The sequence below is a fragment of the Camelus bactrianus genome, chromosome 18 (genome assembly GCF_048773025.1).
Source record: "Camelus bactrianus isolate YW-2024 breed Bactrian camel chromosome 18, ASM4877302v1, whole genome shotgun sequence".
Taxonomy (NCBI): Eukaryota; Metazoa; Chordata; class Mammalia; order Artiodactyla; family Camelidae; genus Camelus; species Camelus bactrianus.
The window spans coordinates 204,417-228,464 of NC_133556.1; the positions used below are offsets into that span (position 1 = coordinate 204,417).

The following is a 24,048-nucleotide window of genomic DNA, read 5'->3' on the forward strand; positions in this document are numbered from 1 at the left end:
ATCCCGGGCAGGAAGGGCTGAGCAGGGAGTCCCAAGCCTTGCGGTCACTGTCCCTCTGTCCCTGCCTCCCTGTGACCTTAGGCTGTGACTTCCCTCCCAAGACAGCTTCCTCTCCCGCAGAAAAGTGCTTCCACGTGGTTCCCTCAGGGGGACGTCTCAGAATCAAGTCAGCTCCTGGGTGTCAGGGAGCCCCCGACACTGCTGTGGCACCTGAATTTGGGGGCAGCTGTCACCACCTGCCTGTGTGCATGTGTGTGCGTGTGTGTGTGTGTGTATACACGTGTGTTCATATGTGTGCGTGTCAGCAGGCGTGTGCAGGTCTGTGCACACAAGCATGTGTTCGTGTGTGTGCGTACGTGTGCACGTGTGCCCACCCGTGTGTGCACACACATACACACACGTGGAGCACATGCTCACTCAGCTCACCCAGCCATCCCGGCAGGTTCCTGTGTCTGGAGATCAGCTCAGAGGCTGGAGGGCAGAGCCACCCCTGCACCCGCACCTTAGGACAGAAAGTCTTTGCCCTGAGAAGGCGGAAGCTTTTCTTTTCTCTTTGTCCAGAGAAAAAAACTCACAATAGCAGGGGTTGCAAATCCAATAGAAAAAGGAGGGTGAAGGCAGGAGAGCAGCTCCTATTTCAAATTTCAGTGAGACTTCTCTTAAAGAGCAAGTCTGTCATTAGGAGATTCTGTCCAAGGACCCGAGCCCTCCCTTGCGTGGGACTCGGGACTCTAGAGGGTCCCGGAACAGCCAAACGCACCTCCACCTACCACCACAGCTGGGACCTGCCCAGCACAGTCTCGGGGTCAAAAGCTCGCTCGCGGGGGGCCACTGCTCTGCTGGCCACTGCCCACCTCATGGGCACCTGTGGGTCCTCCCCTTTCAAAGCCAGCCTGGACTTGCAGGAAACTGACTTTCACCCCTCCTTGCCCTCCTGGGCCACTGAATTGTCCCTCTTCCTCAGGCCTGCTCCTCTGAGCCCAGAGGGTGTCTCCACTGACTTTTCCAGAACTGCATCTGGGCACATGGACCCCCCGACAGGCGTTGCCCCTCTGAGGGGAGCAAACCCAGAAACCTCTGCACTTTTCACCAAAACATGAAAGAAGCTGGGGGTCTGGGGGCAGGTGGATGCCCTGCCAAGCCTGACAGGCATGTCTGGACTGAGGGCCAGCCCCGGGGATGCCTGGGCGGGTGGGGGCTCCCCTCCAGGGCTGCAGGCAGGACCCGGCCCTCCAGCCGGGCCCTCCCTCCTCAGGGCGGGGAACCCTCAGCCCCCTCCACCTCTACCTGGCCCAGCTTGGGCTCACACAAGGACCTCAGGAGCTACTTTCTCAACTCACCAAATTCCCCTGCCCCCCACCCCCCAGCTTTTTAATGGTTAACCAGAGCAATAAAAACAGGAGATAATGTGGGTTTTGACTCCTTATCAGCATCCCAGGGCCCTGTGAGGGCTGTGAGTGTCCCACTGGGGGACCCAGCCCAGCCACCCTTTCATGGGCAGCCAAGCAGCTCAGAAGGGAGAAAGCTTTTCCAAACCCAACAGCCTTTGACAGTGCAAATTTTGCAGTAAAAATAGAATAGGAAATTCCTAATCTGCTGTTTCATGTGTGACAAGCGGTTTTGCGGCAGGACGGCGGCCCGGGAACGCTGTCCCTTCAGTAGGGGCCTGGCCGCCTTCCCCAAAACAGCACAAGCATCACCCGAGACCTTTGCGTTTTGCAACCGGCTGGCCGGGCTTTACTGTGGGGACTGGAGACTCCGCCAGGCTCACCCGCGTCCCCTGACTTTGATCTGCATTTGGCACCGTGAACAGTCCAGCCCCGTGCCCGCATCAGACCCTTGGGGCCTGGGACCCCACAGCGCGGGTTCCCCAGACGTCTCTCCTGCACTGCAGACAACCGAGCCTGCATATGTAGCCAGAGAAGCCCGGTGTCCCCTGCTGCTGGCCGCCAGGGACCCTCGGGAGGAGTCGGAGGCACAGCTAGACCCGGGGAAGCCCAGCAGCGGGGCATCTTCGTCTGGTCTGGGGGCGCCTGCTCTGTGCTCCAAGCTCCCGCGTCTTCAATGGCTGGGGTGCGTTTGACCTCCAGTTCTTAAGAAAGCACAAACTTCTGGTCACGTTCACAAGTCTAGGAATTGTGAATACACTTTGCCAAAATAAAGATGCCAGAAAAATAGTTCCAACGGATGTTTGTTTTTAGGGGTCTGACCGCTTACGTGAACGAAGGCACGAACAATGAACCAGTAAGTCAGTGAAGCGCACACTCCTCTCCCAGGAACGAGGGACGCGGCCCTGAGAGAGTCCTTGTTTGAGTCTGGGGGCCTCCTTTTTCCCTTACAGGCCAGGTTCCGGAGGGTGGACGTCGCCTCGGCGCCGGAGCAGCCCCGGTGCTGCCCTACACGCCCATCTCATCTTAGAAAAGCGGGGACCCTGTTCCAGGTCTGGGCCCTCCCCCTCCCGCTTCTGCTGAATCCCCGCATTTCCCACCTGCACTCACAGAGGGCTTTCTGAGGAGGCTTTGGGCAGAGCCCCTGCCCCGCTCCTCCTCCTCCCTCCTGCGTCCCCCTCCAGGGGTGCCTGTGCCAGGTGCTGGGACCCACAGGTGGAAACGGGGCCGCAGTTCCACCCGCAGGGGCCTCAGGGTCCGGTGGGAGGGGAAAACATGGAACACATCCCAATTCAGGCTTCGGCCTTCTCCCTCAGCCCTGATCGCAGCAAGCGAAGGCTGGCTGAAGGGCCGATGGCCATCGGCGGGGCACACAGCAGGCACCGCAGTGGGTGAGGGAAGGAGGGGAGGGGACCTGGACGTGTGGCCACGGGATGGGCCAGGGCAGACTGGACAGGAAGGTGGGCACTGCTGCTCCAGTTGCAGAACCCCCGTCTGGTCTCTGTGCTTACTGTGCTGACCGGGGCTGCTCATTTTAGGGAGACAGGGACAGCGTCTGCCTCATTCCAGCCAGGACGCACCCTGGTGAGTGAGTAAACCGCTGGGTGGAAGGGGACCCTGCCACCTGACTCACCAGGCTGCCCTCTGCACGGCTGTCACACAGGCCCCAGCAGCCTGGTCCTCACCCCCTCTGGCTTGAGGAAAGCCCAGAGGTACAGGGTTTGCAGGGAGGCCAACAGGGCAGAAATCCCACAAAGGGACTCCACCCATGTCTGCACTGACACCAACCAGGCGCTGGCCCCCAGAAGGCTCCCAGGAGCCCTGGAGACGCCAAAACGACTCAGCTTTCACCGCACGGCCTCCGGGAATGAGCCCAGCTGGGACGGACCCGCAGCCCAGCAGCTGGTCTCCTGCATCCAGCTGCCACCCACTAGCCAGGTGACCCTAGGGAGATCCTCCACCACTCTGACCTTCAGTGTCCAGACCCCAAGGTCCGTTTCTCTTCAAGGTGATGATTGGTAAGGTCAGAGCTCAGGGGATCAGGACCCTGAGGCATGTGAGGCCAAGGCCAGCTTCGAGGGACAAGACCTCCCAAAGCCCCAGGTCCCTTGGCTGTCCAGCACGTGACGGGCAGGGACAGCACCACGGCTCGTCCCATAGACGGAGAAGCAGGGCTCCAGGAACAGGGTCTCAGAGCAGCACCAGCGGCATCTCCTGGGAAGTACTGAGAGCCGGGTAGAGGCACCCTGTGAAGATACGGGAGGGCAGCTCCAGGGACGAGGTGAGTTCACTCCAGGTTCACGGATGCCTCCGTGCCCAGGCCATGAACATCGCTTCCTGGGGCCATGGGAAAAACGCAGCCCAGTTTCTCTGGAGAGAAGCAGCCGGATGCATGAGAAGTGGCTCCCCAGCCTGGGACTCTGGGGGCCGGGCCTGGAGGCGCCAGGACCCGGCAGGGAGTCATTGTGTGTGGGCCAGGGGCTGAGGGCGGGCGTTCTGACCCGTAGACCCCTCTCCTGGGTTCACCTCTGACCTCCCTCTTCTTATGAGCCTGCCTGCTGACTGAGCCCAGAAGTCCTCCCGGGGGGAAGTGGCATTTAAACGGGGCCCTGGAGGATGGAGAGGAGTTTGCCAGGCGGAGAGGAGTTTGCCAGGCAGAGAGGAGGGAGGACAGCTGGGCATGGGAACCACGGGAGCTCAGACCCAAGGGAGTGATGTGCGGCCAGATGAAGGCCACATGAAGAGCATGGTGGGAGGGGGCCATGTGGCTCTGGAAAGCCCCAGGGGTGGGGAGTTCAGTAGGGCGGCTGGCAGGAGCCCTGGAGGGAGGCAGGCTGCCCTGGCTGCTGGCTGGCAGTGTCTCAGGAAGAGGTTTTCCTTTTTCTCCGGCTGGAAATGAAAGGCGGAGAGGGAGGGGGTGGGTGGGAGCTGGGGGACGAGGCCCCAGCAGCTCAGGCGGATCCAGGAGGAAGGAAGGAGGCTACAGGCAGGCGGCAGCTTGTTGAGGTTGGAGGGTGGCTGCCCAGTCAGGTGTGCACCACGCGGGTTGGGACACGCCAGCTCAGCCAGCCACCACCGCCACCCCTCACAGCCACCCCCTCGGGACACATCCTGGCTCCACATCACTCTCTACCGTCTTGCGCTCCAGGTCGGGCCCCTCCAACCCGGAGAAGAGGTCCATGAGCTGGGACTTAGGTTATGGTCTCATGTCCGCTAGTGACCAGCCCAGTGCTTGTCCTGTGGAGACAGAGGGACATATCTACAGCTTAGAGGGTCTGGGAAACAAGACTTGGGCCCGAGGGAACAGCCAAACAGTGAGAGGGCATGAGATGGGCCCAGTTCTCCCAGCAAGAGTGGAAGACATGGAGCCAGAGATCAGAGACCCTCCCCCTGCTTGAGCCTCAGCTTCCTTGTCTGAGCAACGAGCCAATAGCCTATTACAAGGCTCACCTTATCAGAGAGAGTGGACACAGGTGCTCCCTAGGGGATGTGTGTGTGGATGGTTGGACGGGTGGATGGATGGATGGGTGGGTGGATGGTGGGTGGGTGGATGGATCGGTGGATGGGGGAGAGATGGGTAGATGGACGAGTGGAAGAATGGGTGAGTAGGTGGATGTATGGATGGATGGATGGAGGGATGGGTGGATGGATGGGTGGGTGGATGGTGGATGGGGGAGAGATGGGTAGATGGACGAGTGGAAGAATGGGTGAGTAGGTGGATGTATGGATGGATGGATGGAGGGATGGGTGGATGGATGGATGGGTGGGTGGATGGTGGGTGGGTGGATGGTGGGTGGGGGAGAGATGGGTGGATGGACTGTGGGAAGATGGATGACTTGTTGGTGCAGCAGAAATTCAGAAAATGTAGAGACGAGCACAGCTGGAGACATTCATCGGTTCGGTAGTGTTTCCTGTGTGCCTACCACGTGTCCATGCCTGTACAGGGCACCAGAGAAAGTTCTACATGAGAAACAGAAGCAGATTTGGGGTTGAGCACAGCCTTTTCTGCTGCTAATGCTGACAACACTGGTCCTCAGTGGGACTAGGACAGCCCTCGCGGCGACGGTCCTTAGTCCCTTAAAGCTGGGGCATCCCTGGAGGCAGACAGGCCGGGCCGCAGAAGAGGGTCCACGGCTGGGGGTGGGTAGAGTCAGGGCAGTGTCGTCCAGCCTGCCTATTTCTTGGGGAACCCTCACCACTGCCCTGTCAGAAGAGTCACTCCATGCTGAGGGGACGGGGTGCAGTTCCCTGGACAGGGTTCAGCTGGGGTGACTCTCATCCTCACTCAGGTTTCCAGACTACAACGACCCACTGCCCCTGGAGCTGAAAACAACAGAAACGCACCACCGAGAACCAAGCGGAGCCTCGCCTCCTGCCCTGTCGCCCACTCTGCTCTCCCTCCATCTTCCTCTCGCTTCCCAGACAACGCCCAGCACCTCCAGCCCCAGCATCCTGCACACGGCGGCCTCGCAGGTCTACCCCTGTAAAGGCAGAAGGACAGACTGCCCCGCTGTGAGGGCTGAGCCCCTCGTGCCGGGAGCGTGAGCTGGGAAAAGCCACTGTCAGAGCCACCAGTTCTGCCGCGGCTTCCTCAGACCTCAGGCAGAGCCAAGGGGCACCCTAACTCTGCTCCAGGATAGGCTCCCAACCGCAAGCTCAGCCAACCAAGTGGGGTGCTTTTAATCCCTGCAGGAAAAGTCCCTGCAAACTGATATCCCAAATGCCCAGGAGGAAAGAGTCACTTCCAGGCTTGGAACCGGAGGCCTGGGTCTGAGTGGGGCCGTACCAGCTGCCCATTCCTGGGCCTGAGTCCTTCCCCAGCCCCAGTCCCAGGACAAGGAAAGCTCTCCATCCCCGTGCACAGGGGGGCATCGTTGCTACTAGATCCACGTCAGGAAAGGAAATCAGCACTGACGGCCTCGGGGCTCAGGGCCACCCCGTGCCCGGCTCCTGGTGAAGGGCAAGGTGGGCGGGAGGGCAAGGCCGGCGAGGTGGACCCGGCAGGCAGGGCCCCGGGTGCTGTGAGAGCCCGGCCTGAGGGAAGAGGGGAGCCACCATCAGGGCAGGACCCGGCCTGGCACTCTGGGCCGGGGATGGCAGCTAGAGGACCTCTGCTCCCAGGCCAGGGCAGGACAGCCTTCCTGAAGGAGCAAGAAACAGCTGGCCCGACTAGGACGGTCTCTCAGGCCTTCTGGGAGCAGGTGAGGCCAGGAGGAGGAGGGAGGCCGCCCGCCTCCATGGAGCTGAGGTGGACAGGCTGGAGCCAGGTGCCCCATCCCCAGAGGGGCTGTGGGGCCATCTCCGACCCAGTCAGGCCCCGGTGCCACAGTCAGCCTAGGTCAGGAGAGTGAGGAAGTTGGGGGAGGTCCCGAGTGGCCTCCAGGCCTTCTCCACCGTTCTGGCTCGGCCACGAGCAGGCGTGCAGCCAGCCAGCCAGCCAGCCACACCGGGGCCGCCGCCCCAGACGGAGGGCGTGGGAGAGGGACTCCAGGTGGGGCTGGACGGGCTAGAGGAAGGCTCCCAGTGGCTCAGGGATGACCTCGCACCCCTTCCTCCAGGGGCTGGGAGATGCTGCCCCGGGGAGCAGTTAGCAGTTAGCAGTTCTCCTGGACAGAGTGAAGGTGTTAGAGACCCTGGCCTGAATCCCAGCTTCCCTGCTCAGTAGCTGGGTGAGCTTGAGCAAGTCACTCAGCTCCTCTGGGCCTCAGTCTTCTTCCCGCTGAAATGGGGAGGGAAGGGCCCTCACCTCGTACGTTCACTGGGAAAAGCGCACTGCCCGGGACTTGGACAACAGTAAACAGTCATCATCACCACCAGGAATTGTCACTTTCCTTCCATTCAAGACAGTCCACGAGAATGCAGCTGAGTAAGACAGACAGGATTGCTGCGTTGCAAGGATAACCAAAAGAGACAGCCCAGGGCTGAGGGTGCAGGCAGACTGGTGCACACCTGGGGTCTCACGAGGCCCCTACACAAGTCCTGCGTCAGGACGGAGGACACCCCCCAGGCCATGAGTGGGGGCCTGCGTCCCCCACGCCACCCCCACCCCAGGGCCGGCCCTCTAGGCTGCCGGTGCCCTCTGCCCCACGGCAGGAGGCCAGGAATCCCCAGGCCCGGGGGGGGGTGTCCTCTTCTCCAGGAGGGACGCGCCAGGTGCCCCTGGCCATGCAGTCCCCTCCCCAGGTTCTCTACAGGGGCAGCCCCTGCCTGACAGCCACAGGGAGAAGTCCATTTGGAAGGAAGAGCTGGGCAGACTCTGGCCCCACTGACAGAGGTCGCTGCCCCACGTCGCCCTGCCAGGACTCTATTTCCAAATAAGGCCAAATTCGGAGGTGTAGGGGTTAGGACTTCACATGAATTTTAAGGGACACAGCTGGTGTTGAGGGTGAGGGGGCAGAGTGTGTTTCCCGGGAGCAATCCCTAGGAGAACCAAGAGACACCAAAGGAGGGTCTCTCACCAGCAACCTCATGCAAAGCCCACAGCTCCGTGTGGACGTGAGGTCCTGAGAGGGAAGCAACTTCCCCTGAAAACAGCCAACTACCAGCAGCGCAGGAGCCCTGCTCTCACCTGGGGACGGGCCGGGGTGGGGGTGGGGGGGTTCAGCTGCACCTCTGCCTCCCGGGCTGATGAAGACAGTGACCTACAGGGCGCTGTCCACCACGGCCCGCGAGGGGGCCGGCCCGGGAGTGTGCATTGGCTGGGGGAGGGCAAAGAGGGAGAGGGCACCGCACAGGAGGGAGGGGCTGCCTCACTGGAGCCCCTTCAGGCCTGAAGGCAGGGCAGGAGGCAGGGCTGGAATCCCACGCCTGGCCCCACTGGCCAGCTCCCACCCAGACCCTCAGACAAATGATTCTCCTCCCTGAGCTAAAGGAAGACCATTCAGAGGGGCAGGGTACCAGTTCCCAAAAAAAAGAACCTTACACCCCTCCTGCCCGCCGTCACTGCAGAACAGGAGGACCCAGGCCTAGTGCTTCTGGACCCTCAGCCTGAAGTCAGGAGTCCTACCACACCACCTGGAGCCCCTCTGTCCCCACAGACCAGACCCTCTCCCCCACCAAGAGATACTGAATGGCACCAGTAAGTGGAACCCCATGTCAAAACTTGGTCCATCATAGGGTTGGAAACTCCCTCCTGGGTGAGGCCTTGGGGCCCTTACTCCCCCTAGCCAGACCCACGGATACCCTGGCAGCACCAGATAAGCCAAAGTAACGCCACAGGGGCTCTGACATCACCGAACCACAGCCCACAGCACGCGCCAGGACCCAGCCGCCAGACCTGGACGGAGGGCTGAGACAAAAGCTCTCAGTGGGCTGCAAGCCTCTTAAGAGCAGAGCCAGAGTGTCCAGGACACAATCAAAAGTCGCAGCTTGAAGGAGAGGAGACAGTCCACTGACACCAGCACCAAGACGGATGAGGCGCTGGAATCACCTGAGGAGGATTTTAAAGTTGCCATCATAAAAATGCCACCCAAAACAGAGGCTGTGTCCTCTTGAAACAAATGAAAAATACAAAATCTCAGCAGAGAAAGAGAAAATATAAAAAAGAACCAAACAGAAATTATGGAACTGAGAAGTCCGCTTGCAGACATAAGCACTAGTATCAGGCCCCAGTAGTGGAGCAGAGGTGACAGAGGACACGGTCAGTGAACTGAGGACAGCACGCACAACAGAGGAAAACCGACTGAAGAAATGCACAAACGAGCAGGGCCTTGAGGACCAGAGAACAACGGCAAAGGACCCATCAGGTTGTTAGAAAGCAAAGCTGGCCTGAACGAGTAATCAAACAAGAATGATTGAAAACATCTCAAATTTGGTGAAAGATACAGTCCTACACTGTGAAGAAGAAGGAGACACAACGCCAGCGTTTGTGCTGCAGATAAAGCAGTGCTCAAAGGGAAGTTCATAGCAGCACACGCTCACAGCAGCGGGGTTCTCAGGTCCACCATCAAAGCTTCTGCTTCCAGAAACCAGAAAAAAAAGGAGCAAATAAGTGTGGAGCTGGAGAGAGGACGGCAGAGAAATCCGGCGGCAGTAAAGCCGGCTCTTTGAAGATCAGCAGAATGTCTAAACCTCAGCAGGGCCGACAAAAGCAGAAGGAGGACGCAGCCACCGTCCCGAGAAGAAAACCGGCTCTCCCTCCGGATCACCGCGCCACCCGAAGGATGACGGGGGCAGCGTGGATGAGTCCCCGTCTGTAAGTGCTGCTGCTGAGAAGAGGAGCCGATTCCTCGAAAAACACGCGCCACCCAAACTCAGGACCGTGACACAGGCCGTTTGAATGTTCCTGAAAGTGCGGAAGAAACTGAATCCATAGTTCAGACGCTTCCACAGAAGGAATCCCCCGGATCCAATGGTGTCACCGAAGAAGTCTACCAAAAATTCAAAGAAGGGGCAACCCCCACTTTAAACAATGTCTTCCAGAATGAAGAACAGGAGGGGACACTTCACAGCCAGTTTCATGAAGCCAGCATTACCCTGGTACAAACCAGGCAAAGACAGTGCAAAAAGCAGACAAAACCCGCCACAGACCAATGTCTCTCATGAGCTGAGACGCAAAAACCCTCCACAAAATAAAAGCAGACTGAATCCAACAACGTATAAAAAGAATTATCCACCAAGAGCAATTGGCCTCCATTCCAAGCGTGCGAGTCTGGAAATGTAATTCACTGAGTCACAGCTAAGAAAGAAGCATGACGTACTCGTGTCAGTCGATGCAGAAGACGCCCTCGATAAACCCCAGCGCCCATTCAGGACAAAACCCAAGGTCAGCTCGGAAGGGAGAGTTTCCTTCTCGGTCCGAGACGGGATTGTTCTCAAGGGTAGAGATGACCCCAACGTTCAAGCTGTTAATTATCTATAATTCTATTGATCATTTATCATTAATGAGCAAACAAACCAGCAGCCGTCACTCTGAGCACCCACTGCGCGCAGGTGTCATCCAGGGCACTTGACATGAACACGTCTCAGGAGGAGGCGGAGGCTCTGGGGTGCACAGCCCCCCGCTCTGCACCCACGAGGAGGAGCCTGGCCTTGCCATTTCCCGTGGGGCCCACGGTCCGGGGCCCCAGGGAGCTGGGCCACCTGCCCCTCTTCTCTCCACTTGGTTTCCTCTGCCGACGCTGCAACCAGGGGCTAAGCCTCACCCGGAGCGCCTCCCAGGCTGACACGGTAGCTGTGACTGGACGGAGGGCCCGGAGGCCCGAGGACCTGGGGCCGGGGTCGGGGGTGAGGGGCTCACGAGCAGGATGGCCTGTGTTCCTGGCGGGCAGGCATCCGGCTCTTTGTGGAAACCCAAGGCCGGGAAGCCACATCCAAGGGCTGTGGCCGTCCTCCGGCCCAGCAGGTGACTTCTGAGCAGGGGGAGCGCAGTAAAACTGCCTCAGGGGCTGCTCCGTCTCCTTATTAACCAGATGTGAAGCAGTGTGGCTGGACGGCCCACTCGTGGGTGGTACGCAAAGGACATTGCAGAGTTTCTCCTGGGCCTGCCGGAATCTCGCACGGACGATAATGAAGGCCTCCTGTTCCACCCCAGCCCACACTGGCCCGAAACGGCCTCTGCTGCCACTAACTTCCGTTCCCGTGGGTGTCTGGGCCTGAGTCCTGAGGACTGCTGGAAGGGCCCAGGGTGGCAAACGGCCCTCGGCCTCCACTCAGAGTACACCACGGGGACGGCTAGCTCCAGCAAAAGAGGAGCCTGGGGGCCTATCGCCTCCCACCGCCCACCTCCCACCTCCCGCCCAGGATGGGAAGGGGAGGGCAGAGCTCGGGAGGGGACCAGTGGGTCTACCTAATACAGAGCCAGGGGAAGAGGCAGGGAAGGAGAGGCTGGGGTGGAGGAGGAAGAGGTGGGGAGGGACCCACCGCTGACTTCCGAGGACACAGGTGAGGCTGGCCACTGGGGCCTGAATGGGGCCCATCTTTTTTTTTTTTTTTTTTTTTTAACTCTGAAACCTTTAATAGAGACGTTACATTTGTCTGCACCATGCTTACGATGGCTGCCTGAGTAACTTCCCGACCTCCTCCCTGTGCACCTCGTGTACTAGCTCCACCGCAAGCCCGAGGGGGCCCTCTTGCTGGCGGTGCACCACGGGAACTACCGCAGCTCTCACGTAGGTCTCTGTAAGCGCCTCCATTTGCTTGTTCAGAATTATCCCCTTCCCGACCCCCGCCGCAGCCATCACGACCACCATATCCTCTAGCGGGAGGGCCGTCCCGAGAAGCTGAACGGCCACGATCACAGCATGCCTAGTCTCCAGGTGGCGGAGCGCAATCCTTGGTATCTCGGGAGCTTGCGTGACTACCTTTAGCAGCACGACCACCATCTCTTGGTGACACGTAGTCGTGTCTCTGAGAAGAGACTGGCTCCCTACAAGGAGGGACTCCAGTTTCCTCTCCCGTGTGACTCTGGACCTCGGCCCCATGCCCCCACTGCTTCATCCTGGAGCAGAAGGAGCGGCTCCTTTAGGAGGAGGGCTTCCCTTCTTGAAGATGGACCTCTTTGAATGGGGCCCATCTTGACCTGGACACAAGGACCCAGAAATCACGGGGTCACGCCCCCCAGCTCGGAGCCCAGCAGAGGTGCTCAGAAAGCCTCAGGTCTGGAAGCCGAGGGAGTCACTGCAGCCCAGCCTTTCCAGAGACCCTCCTCCCCTCTCAACCTGGAGGGAGACCCCAGCCTCCCTCCACAGTGCCTCCCGCCCACGCCCCCATCTCGGGCAAGGAGCAGACAGAGACGAAGGAGGCATCGGAAACTGACAGAGACTCTCCTTGCTGGGGCTCCCTCTCATGACCCGCGGCTGCAGGATGGGGGCTTCGAATCCATGTCACCCAGAGGGTGACAGCTCACTTGCCACACCTCCCCACCCAGGGGCTGGAATCAGCCACGGGGCCCGCTGGGCAGGCGCTCCACGGGGCCTCCGCCCCCACAGGGCCCTTGCCCCCTCTCTTTTCTCAGGGTGACCAGCCCAGGAAGGCTGTGTGTGCATGTGCACCAGTGCACCAGGCATGGGTCCAGGGCATGTGTGCAGGACCACGGGGGGTTGAATGAATGTGGCAGAGCCTGCACAGGAGCGATGATGGGCGACCACAGCAAGTGACAGGAGCCGGACGCAAGGACACAGCTCGTGGTTCTATTTATATGAACGGCAACAACAGTGAAAAGCAAGGTATGATCGTGGACGTTGGTGTGGCCGGAAAGGGGGGAGGGAGAGGAGGCCAGGCCAGAGAGGTGGTCCAGCCGGGGTTGGGGGTCCTCACCCCTCAGCGGCAGCCAGGCAGCGGGCCCTCTGAGATGGAACCTCTGCACAGCTGCTCAGGTTCTGTCTGGGGTCCCCCTCCTGCTCTCCCCCTCCCCCTCCCCTCAGCCCCCATTTCCCTCCCTCCCCCTCCCCCATCTTCCCCCCTCCCACTCCCCCATCTTCCCCTCCCCCTCCTCCCCCTCCTCAGGATCACAGCAAAGGCCAGTGGTTTCTCTAGGGAATTGGGCAAGGACTTTTTGAACCAGACATCAGAGTGGAATTTTTTTCTCTCAAAATAGAGAGGAATTGGCTGTCCAGGAGTTAAAGATAGACTCCTGTGGCAAAGCCAAGGTCTGAGTCCCTGTCCCAGCTGGCATGGAGAAGGCTGTGGAGGCCAGACTGCTCCTCTGGGGGCTGCGGCCAACACCCGACCCTGGGCTAGGGCCAGCTGTGAACCAGGACTAGCAGTGAGACATCTGTCCTGTGAGGGAGAGAGGGCTGGGGGCCTCGAAGGACCTCAGAGAGAGAGCTAGGACACCTTCCATGGAGGGGCATGGAGGGCTTCCTGGAGGAGGGGACCATGTGGAGGCAACAGAGTATGCAGGAACCTGCCAGCAGCTCAGGGCCTGGAGTTCAGGAGGGCCGAGGGCAGTGGTGGGCGGTCAGCCTGGGGCCAGCTCCAGGAGGTGCCTTTTATCTGTGGACAGTGAGGAGCCACCACAAGTCACAGAGCGAGGGGGGTGCAGAGGGGCGTCAGGCAGCAGGGAGCGCCTGCCCGAGGCAGAGGGGGTCAGCGTGGGCACGCAGAGGTGGGGGCACCGGGGAGCAGCTGGCCAGAGCGGGCCTCCCCATGCTCCTGCTCCCAGGGGAGCATGTGGGGCTCCTCACAGCCAGGTCTGGTCCATCACGGTGTGGCCTGTCCTGGGGGCTCCAGATGCTGGAAAGGCACAGACCACGGGTGGCTCAGGGCTGGACCAAAAGCCTCAGGCGGCTTCCAGCTGCCACCGCAAGTAAGAACAGATTCTCCTGCGGGAAGCCCAGGTGTGTGCTCACCGCTGTGGAATGTGCACGTCCCCCGCCAGGGGCCTGGATGGAGGGCTGTGTGGCCCGCCCCGCGCTCAGCACCCTCATGGGCTGCGCCCCCAGGGCCCGGTGCCACCGCAGGGCTGCACCTGGCAGGGGCCCTGGCCTCCCCGCAGAGCAGGCAGCCCTGCCAGGGCTCTGACTCACCTCTCGGGCCACGTCTTCCTGCAAAGCCCAGTGCTCTCCCAGTGCCAGGCAGGGAGGTGGCCGTGCACCTGGAGGGGCCCCGTCCCCTGGAGGGAGAGCTAGGGTGACAGCAAGGAGGGCGGGCCTCCCTCACCACCTGTTTGCCTCGGGCACTGCCTTCCCTTCCCAGCACGTTCTGCAGCCTGGCCCCCTTGACTTGGTGTCGGGGGGGTGGGGGGCCAGCGCTCCGCCTTCATTCTGGGGGGTGGGGGTGGGTAAGTCCACTTGGGCGGGGAAGGGCATTCGTGAGCATGTGCCCATGAAGAGCCCGAGAGGCTGAAGCCCCGGTCACAGTGTCCTGACCTCGGCACTAACCTCCACGGTGACTGGTGGGCTGGTGGGGCCCCTCCTCCCCCCATCGTTTCAGGTCGCAGAGCTCACTGTCCACACCGCTGGCCTCTGCTCAGGGCCGCGTGTCGGCAAGAGGAGGAGGCAGGACCTAGGCCCAGGCCCTGCTCCCAAGTCTCTCTGCCTTCCAGGTGGCTTCGTGGGCTAGGGCAGGGCACGAGCACAGGATGTCACATGGTGATCCAGGGACACATGCCCAAGGGAGAGAGAGTAAGGCTGAAACCACAGGTGCTGTGGGGCCAGGGCCTCGGGGTGGAGGTCCCCACACAGCCCAGCAAGGCCCTGGCCCAGGCTCAGCCCCTTGATCCTCATCAGCACTTGACCTGGGGCCACTCTGGACGGCCAGGCCTGCCCGCACATCACAGAGCCTCCTCCCAGACGCCCAGGCAGGACCGTGTCGCGATGTCTGGACTCCACAGTGTGGACGCTCCCAGCGCCCAGCAGGGCTGAGGTCCAGCTGTGAGCAGCTCTGAGGTCAGCGCTGGGGGGAGATGCCAGTGACTCCCCACCCCACCCAGGGTCCTCCAGAACACAGACAGGGGTTTGCAAACTGCGGCCTGAGCTCAAATCCAACTTACACCTATTTTGTGAAATGCATTTTTACAGGGACACTGCCATGTCATCCATGTGAGCGTTGCTCACAGCTGCTTCCCCCCATGATTACAGAGGAGAATGATTCTTACAGACCATCCAGCCTGAAAGCCTAAATATTCACTACCTGCCCTGTACAGTTTCTGCCAACCCATGTCGTACATAATAGCAAAATGTAGTACAATCATTAGGAGGCAATGAGTTTTAAGCACTGACTGTCCACAGAAAACAACTGTAATTGAGTTATTGTTATCATGCAATGTGCTGCACGTATGTAAAGTGTAAAACTGATAAGTGACGTGTGTGTGCGATTTGTGCATAAGCACACCTGTGAAAAGCATCACCGCGATAAAATAATGAGCTCACTCGTCCCCCCACGTTGCACTAGGCCGCACTTTCTGGAGTCTGTGCACACGGAATTGTGTGACGTACGATCCTTTCCATCTGGCTCCTTCCACCCTAATTACTCGGAGCGGCATCCGTGTGTTGTGTTATCTTTCCTTCCCATTGCTGCGCTCTAGTCCATGGCACGAACATGTTGGAACGTGTATGTCTGTTCAGCCATTGATAGGTACGTGGGCTGCCTGCAACTCTAGACCGTTACACAAAGGTGCTGTGAGCATCTGAGTACACGTCTTCGCATGAGCGTGTGTTCTCACCTCCCTTGGGTGCATCCCCAGCTGCGGAATAGCTGGATCATATGGCAGATGCATGTTCAAGTTGATTTTAAAAAACTTCCAGGCTGTTTCACAAAGTACTTTTTAAAATATTTATGAGGTATGAGAGGTCCAGCTTCTCCCCATCCTCGCCAGCACTTGGTGTGGTCTGTCTTTTCCATCTCAACTGTCCTAACAAACGTGCAGTGAATGTGAATCCCATGTGGCCTTCACTTCTGTTCCCAACAACTGATGACGTGGAGCGTCTTTTGATGTGCTCATCTGCTGTCCGTATACCTCGTTTTACGTGCCTTCTGTTCTTGTTTGGGTTGTTTGCACTGTCATTACTGCTCTGTGAGAGGCTTTATGTGGTCTGAACACAAGTCCTTCATCAGGTGTGTGATGTCAAGGGTTTTGCTCCCGGCTCAACTTGTCTTTGCATTATCTTGACAGTGTCTTTTCAAGAGAAGAAGATTTTTACTTTTGAAAAAGTCAGTGTATCAACTTTTCCTTTTTAGGGACTGTGATTTTGTTGTCATAGCTAAAAAACCTTTGCCTCACTCAAGGCCAGAAAGCTCTTCCTTGTACGTGTTCTTTAGAAGGTCTAGGGTTTCTATCTTTGCATTTAGGCCTGTGTTCTATTGTGAGTTAATTTTTGTATGTGCTGTAGTGTATAGACCAAAGTGTTACAGATACGTGGCAGGTCATTAATAGATGAGTAGATGCTAGATAGATAGAGCGATAGACACATAGATAGATAGATAGATAGATAGATAGATAGATAGATAGATAGACAGACAGACAGACAAATGGCTGTAGACAAAGATTTTCTGGACCCTGCCCTGCCCCATTCATCTGTGTGTCTAACTTGATGCCAATATCACACTCTTGTGATTACTGTAGCTTTATAATAAGTCTTGAAGTCATATGATGTCAGTCCTCCAACTTTCCTCTTCTTTTTTGAAGTTGTTTGAGCTTTTCTAGGTCCTTTGCAATTTCATATGAATTTACAAAGGCTGGATAGAAACCATCCCAGGCTTTGCTTCCAATAAAGCCTATTTTGTGTGCCACTTGGCATGATGTCCACAAACCCCTAGCTTCCCGTGGCTGCTGCTTGCATGGCATGTCCCTGTGCATCCTTCCACTTTCAACTTGTTTGTGTCTTTCAGTCTGAAGTACATCTCCTGTAGACAGTGCACAGTGAGATCTTATTTTTTCAAATCCAGGCTGACAGTCTCTGTCTTTGATTGGATTGCATAATCCATCAACATTTAACGCTATGATTGATAAGGTTGAAGTCACATCTGACATTTTACCTCCTGTTTTCTCTATGTCCCACTAGTATTTTGTGCCTGTTTATCATTTGTATTTAGTGGACATTTTCCAGTGTATCAATTCTATTCCTTCAGTTATTTAAACTATTTCTATATTTTTAAAGTTTTTTTCAGTGGCTACTAGGGCTAACAATATACAACTTGATTTATCAACGAATACTTCATATTTATGGAAGTTATTTCCAGTAAGACACAAACATTTTACTCCACTCCTCCCCCGGTATGTGTCCTCGGTGCACCTCTGCCCAACTACACGTGCCATAACCATGGCCTTTCTTACCATGTCCAGTTCCTTTGTTTCACCCAGAGGATTCAGGCTACCCTCTGGCATCATACAGCTTTATTTCACCCCCATCTTTGTGTCGTCGTTGTCAAACATAGGGCACGTCTACATGTTACAGCTCCGACGGTATAACTTTATAGATGTTGCTTTATGCAGTTGGTTTCTAAATCAGTTAAGAGAAGAAAGGAGAATCTACATGTAGCCACAATGTCTTTTGCGATTGCGTCCACTGGCACGATCCGTGTTCTGCTGTGGATCTGAATTACTGTCAGGGGTCGTGCCCCTTCGGCCTGGGGAACAGATGCGGCAGCTTTGCGTGAACTTGCGGCTTCTGTCTGCGTGCTTGCCTGGGAATATCTCCATTTCACCTCCATTTTTGACAAACCATTGCGCTGGACAGAGGACTGTTGGTTGACAGTTTTTCTCTTTCAGCACGTTGACTACATCGTCCCACCGCCTTCTGACCGCCCTTGTCTCTGATGAGAATCAGCGTTATTTTATGGGGTTGTCTTGTGCGTGGAGTCCCGTTCCTCCTGCACTTTCAGGAGCTCAGCGTTTTGCCCGTGATGCTTCTGACAGTGGAGCTCTTTGTTTCTGCCCTTCTTGAATGCAGACTGTTGTCATCCTCCCAGTTTGGGAAGTTTTCAGCCATTATGTCTTCAAATATTTTTCTTCTCTGCTCCTAGGACTCCCATTATGCATATATTGTTTGCTCAGCTGGGTCCCACATTTGTCCTTGGCTCTGTTCATTTTCTTCAGTCTTCTTTCTTTTTTTTATTCAGGTTACATAATCTGCATTGATCTATCTTTGAGTTCATTGAGTTTCTCTTTTGCCACCTCAGGCCTACGTTGAGCCTCTGCAGTGAATTTTTCGTTTTGGTTACTATACCTTCAATCCAGAATTTTCGTTTGGTTCTTCTACAATTTCTGTCTCTTTTCTGCTGGTCTCTGTTTCATGAGTCATTGCCACCGTGCCTTCCTTTAAGTCTTCCAGCGTGGTTTGCTTTTCTTCTTGGAACGTATTTGTAGTAGTTGCTTCCATGCCTCTGTCTGCTAAGCACACCTGGGCCCCTCCGAGGCAGTTCCCTTTCTGTCCCTCCCCAGGGTGCAGATCTGGCTCCCGTGCAGTCTAACAGACCACCAAGGATCATGCGGTTCTAGCCAGGCTCTCTCTGAGTGTGCTTTTCCACGACCCCCCGATAAATGTCTGGCTTGTCTGTCTCTACTGGTATCCCACCAACCTGTTGCCAGATGACTGCTCTACTGTCCTCAGCAGTGCTCTGGAGAGTATGTTGCTCCCTCATCTGATCCAGACAAAGTCAGGCCCGCTGGCAAGCAAAAGTCACTGGCAGTCTTTGAAGCTTGCGGTGACCCTCCCGTGGGCAGAAGCTCTGTGCTGTGGAGCAGCAGCTGGGAGTGGAGGAATGCACTCTTCACCAGGCACCCTGCAGACCCTCACCGCAGAGTCGGAGCTGTGAGGAAGGCAGGGCAGTAACAGGTGTCTGCACCGCCCAGTAGAAATCACGGACAACACAGAGCCAGGCAGGATGGCGCCCACCCAGAACAGCTCTTCCACACCAGGACGCTGAGGGAGACAGGCGCTGCTGGGACTCACTGTCTGCGAGTCCACACAGAATGGGTCCTCCGTCTAGGGGAGCTGGCAGTGACGGGTGCTTCCACTCAGCTGCAAGCCCCCAGAGCAGTCTCCTACAGCACAGAGCCATGGGGCTGGGTTCAACCTGCAGCTCAAGTCTCACAGCCTCTCACTGTTCTTGCCAAGCTCCACAGACTTTGTTGAATAAACGTCTCCCAATTTTCTGTCAGCCCATTGCTCAGTCTCCAGCAACTCTGAATGATTGTCTTTGCTAATTTTGACCCGTTTAATAGACGTTTGTCTGGGGGAAAAAGTTTTGCCAAACTCCCCACACTGTCACTCCCAAAACTCAATCGCTTTTAAGGAGATTTGAATAACAATCAATCTTACAGGTTTACCTGTGTTTACCATTTCTGATCCTTTTTTATTTCTTTTGTGTAGATCCGTATTTATGTCTGATATCAGTTTCCTCTGCTTGAAAGTCTTCCTTTTGCATTCCTTTTTTTTTTTTAATTGAAGTATAGTTAGTTACAATGTGTCAGTTTCTGGTGTACAGCATCATGTCCCAGTCATGTGTACACATACATATATTCATTTTCTTATTCTCTTTCATTAAAGGTTATTACAAGATATTGAATACAGCTCCCTGTGTGCATTTCTTATGGAACAACTCTACTGGTGATGAATTCTTTCAGCTTTTGCACGTCTGAATAGTCTTTATTTTGCCTATTTAAAAAAAAAAGATTGTTTCCACTGGGTGTTGAATTCTAGGCTTGCAGGACTTTTACACCAATATTTAAAGGTGCTGCTCTGCTGTCTTCCAGCTTCACTGTTTCAAATGAGCATCTGCTGACGTGTTTGTTTCTCTGTGCACAATGCATCTTTATTCCTCTGGCTGCTTTTAAGATTTTTCTGTTAATCACTAGTTTCGTGTAATTTATAACATGCTTTAATGTGGTTTCCGTCGTGTCTCTTGTGCTCATGACTCACTGAGCATACTGGATCTGTGGATTTCTATTTTGCACCAAGCGTGGAGATTTTTCAGCCATTATTTCTTCAAGTATTGTTTCTGTCCTCTCTCCCCTCTCCTCAGGAGCTCCAGTGACACACATTAGGATACATGTATGTTGTCCCAAAGTTCACTGCTGCTTTGTTCATTTAAATCTTCTCCTCTATGGATTTCACTTTGGATAGTTTGTGTTGCTGTGTCTCTAAGTTCACTAATCTTTTCTTCTATGATGTCTAATCTGTCTTTTTTTTCCCCTCTCTCTCTCCCCATATAATTTTTTATCTCAAATATTGTGGTTTTTCATTTCTAAAAGTTTGATTTTGGTCTTTTTCTGTATCTTTTACGTTTCTATATAACTTTTTGTGCAGATGCATTAAAGTGTTAATAACATTCTAATGTTTGTCTGCTAATTCTAGCGCCCATGCTACTTCTGTGTCACTTTAAATTGAACAATTTATCTCCTCATTATGAGTCACATTTTCTTCTTCTTTGCATGACTGCTGATTTTTTGTTGGATGCCAGACATTGTAAATTTTACCTTGCTGGTAATATTTTCCATTCTTGAGGCTAGACCTCGGAGGACTCTCCCCAGTGCCATGAACCCTGAGCTGTTCCAGCTCGACCGGTAAAAACAGGCTCCGTTCTTGACGAGGTTGTTCTTTTCCCCACCTTTAGTAGTATTTTTCCTGTGCACCAATCTCCTGAATACTCAAGGGGGACTCTTTGAAAACTTCTGGAGTTTTCTCTCCATGCAATTCTGTATCCCAAGAACTCTAGCCACCTGGGTCTTCCCAAACTCTCAGCTCTGTCTCTTCGACTCAGTTCCCCCTGCCCTGTGCCACGCGTGAAAGGTCTCTCCAGGCAGTAGGTGCGCTTCTGTGGGGCTCAGCCCACATGCCTCCCTTCTGGGGATTGTCCTTGACTGCTTGCTGTCCTTGACTGCTTGCTGCCCAGGCTCCTGAGAACCACTGTTGTCTATGTAGTGTCTGTTCTCAGGAAGGTAGACCTACTCCCTTCTTTAATTCATCTTGGCCAGAGGTCCTCACATATATATTTAATTCTGCAGAAGAGAAGTGGTTGCTCTGTTTCTCTGGCACTGATGATCTTGGAGCTGGGAGGCACTGTCAGCTGTTTCTCCCATTTTCCCGGCACCTAGAGCCATGCCTGGCACACAGCAGGAGCTCAATAAGCCATCACTCCTGCGTCCTTCCCCCTTGGTGTCCACGTGTCGCGGGTAGCCCCTCGGGGAACACGTGGCCTCACAGAGGGGGCAGGGCCTTGCCCTCGGCAGAAGCACGAGCGGGGACACGAGAGGTCCCCTTGTGTCATGAGCTGCGGGGGTGGCCCGAGGAGGACACTCAGCCCCATCCAGGTGTAGTTGGGACGGGGAGCTTGTGAGGATGAGGAGGACGTAGATGGGGGGAGGGGAGAGGACAGTCCTCTGGGACATCAGAGGCCTGGCCTGAACAAAGAGCTTTTTGGTTTAGCCACAGGAAAATTCATTTTTACACATCAAAACAGTGGAGTGCTGGCAATTTTGTATGCTCCAGCCTCATACAACTTGTGTCATATGAAGAGTATGTCTACAAATATTTGTCTTGTTTAAGCGTAACTTAAAGTTCACAAGTCTTAGCTGCGCAGCTCAGTGATCTTACACGTACGTGCAGTCCCACGACCGCCGTCCAGATCAAGCTATGGGACATTGCCAGCACCCAGAGCCCCCGAGTCCCTCCTGGTCACTTGCCCCCAGAGCTGAAGCCTGGCAGGAAGAAATAATCAGGAGGGACTTCTGGGTGCTGGTCACGTTGTGTCTTGACCTGGTGCTGGCTCCTCAGATGGGCATGTTTTGTTAAAAAAAAAAAAAGAGAAAATAGAAGAGAGGGAGCTGCACGCTTAGGAGGCGGGCACTCCTGCACGTGCGCGCGTGGTGCTTGGTAAGGGCTTTAACAAACTGAGAAGCAGGTCTTTCCTCAGCTGGGCTGGGAGCCGCTCACGTCCAGGACTCCCTCCCCGCCCCTGTGGTCACACCTCTGGTCACCCACCCAGGACTCTGATCCAGCTGGCCGCCTGCCTCGGCCCCCTGTGCCGTGCAGGGTGAGTACAGCCGTCACAGGAGGAGCTGCATCTGTGGGGCATCGGACAGGTCCCCCCTCCCCCCGCCTCTCCTGTCTCTGGCACTAGGCCTGGACACAGTCCCCTCCCCCCTCCCCCACGGAGGGGCCACACCCCTCTGGGCTGTCCCTGTCCTGCCCAGAGCATCTGTCCCCTGGTCTGTGCCTCCCTCCATGAAACCGGAGCCCAGGACTCTTTGAAGTCCGAGCAACCCCCCTCGCTGGGGTCTGGGGAGCGCCAGGACCCAAGATAGGGCCAGAACCAGCTGTCTGAGTTTCTGGATCCCAGCAGGGGCTGGGACAAGGGTGGACGACCAGCTGGTGTTTTGAAGATTCAGGTCTGCAGGCTCCTGGGTTGGGGGTGTTGGGGGAATCTGGGCCCACTGCCAGGCTCCCCAAGCCTGGAAACCCTTGGGCTCCAAGCTACCCTCCCCCACTCTCCCTCCCACCTCCAGACCACCCTGGTGTTCCCCCACCTGCCCACGCCCAACAGTTGATGAGGGGGCCTTTCATACAGCTGGCCCTGGGCCGGACACCCCTCCCCAAGGAAAGCCAGCCCCCAAGGGCCTCTGATAGGGCCAAAACCTTCTCCCCAAAAGGTCTTCAGGGAGAGCAGGCGTCAAAGGCCCGCTTTGAATATCAAAGTTTTCCAGAGATCAAAAAAAAAAAGCAAGAACGGTATTTTGGAAACATCTAATGTGCCAAGAAATTAAGTGTCTGATCACTAACGAGCTCCCTGCAGAGGAGGGAGGAGACAGCCAGCGTCCTCGCCCTCAACAGCAGTTGGGTGCGGAGAGCTTGTCACACGAACGTGCAGGCAACAGAAGCGCAAACAGGCGAACGGGGCAACATCAGACTGGGAACATTCTGCACAGCAAAGGAAACCACCAACAGAGCGAAAAGGCAGCCCACAGAACAGGAGAAAACAGGTGCAAATCATGTACCTGATAAGGGAGCGATATTCAGAATATGTCCAGAACTCACACAGCTCAACCACAACAAAAACAAAGCAACCTGATTTTCTAAACAGGCAAAGAACTTGGACAGACATTTCTCCAAAGGTGACAAACAACTGGCCAACAAGCAAATGAAAGGATGCTCAACATCACTAATCACTGGAGAAATTCCAGTAAGAACCACAGTGGGATTAGGATGACTACGATCAAAAAATGGAAGATAACCAGTGTTGGCCAGAACATGGAGAAGTCAGAACCCTTGTGCATTGCTCGTGGAACCGTAAAATGGTGCAGCCGCCTTGGAAAACAGGAGAAGCTTCCTGAAAAATTAAAACCAGACTTACCCTATGACCCAGTAATCTCATTCCTGAGTGTATATCCAAAAAATCAAAAACAGGATCTCAACGTCATATTTGCACATCCACGTTCACTGCAGCATTATACACAAAAACCAAACAGCGGAAGCAACCCAGGTGTCCATCAAAGGAAGATGCATAAACACAATGTGGTCCATCCACACACTGGAATATTATTCAGCTGGAAAAAGGAGGGAAACTCTGACACCTGTTACAGTGTGAAGGGACCTTGAGGACGCAGTGCTCAGTGAAATAAGCCAGACACAGAAAGACAGACACTGTGTGACCTCACTTCTTGAGGTCCCTGGAGGAGTCAGAGTCACAGAGACAGGAAGCAGAGGGCAGGGGCCACGGCCTGGGGGAGGGGGAGTGAGTGTTTAATGGGGACAGTGTCTCAGTTTAGGAAGATGGGGAGTTCTGGGGGTGTATGGGGTGATGGTTGTGCAACAATGTGAATGGACTTAACACTATGAACTATACACTTAAAAATGGTTCAGGTGGTAAATTTTACGTCATGTGTTTTGTAACCACAATTTAAAATTTTTTTAAAAGAGAGTTTCTCACTTATCCTGAAAACTGAATTCCCTGCAAAGGGCCTCAGTTGTCACAAGATAAGTTTAGATGACAGAGAGATTAGGTTGATTGATCGATCGATCGATCGATAGATAGAAGGAAGGGTGGATGGAAGTGTAGATGGATGGATGGGTGGATAGGTTGATGGGTGGATAGATGGATGGATGAATGTATGGGTGGATGGATAGGTGAATAGATGGGTGGATGGATGGATAGGTGGATGGGTGGGTGGATAGATGGATGGATGAAAGGATGGGTGGATAGTTGGATGGATGGATGGATGGGCGGATGGGTGGGTGGATGGATGGGAAGATAGATGATAGATAGATGACAGGCACATGAT

At 55.5% G+C, this 24,048-nt stretch overlaps 1 long non-coding RNA gene across 1 annotated transcript in view; it reads right to left on the reverse strand.

The window, feature by feature from the left end:
* LOC141573860 (uncharacterized) overlaps nucleotides 1-24,048 on the reverse strand; it is a 58,030-nt gene that overhangs the window by 14,614 nt on the left and 19,368 nt on the right. The window lies entirely within an intron of this gene.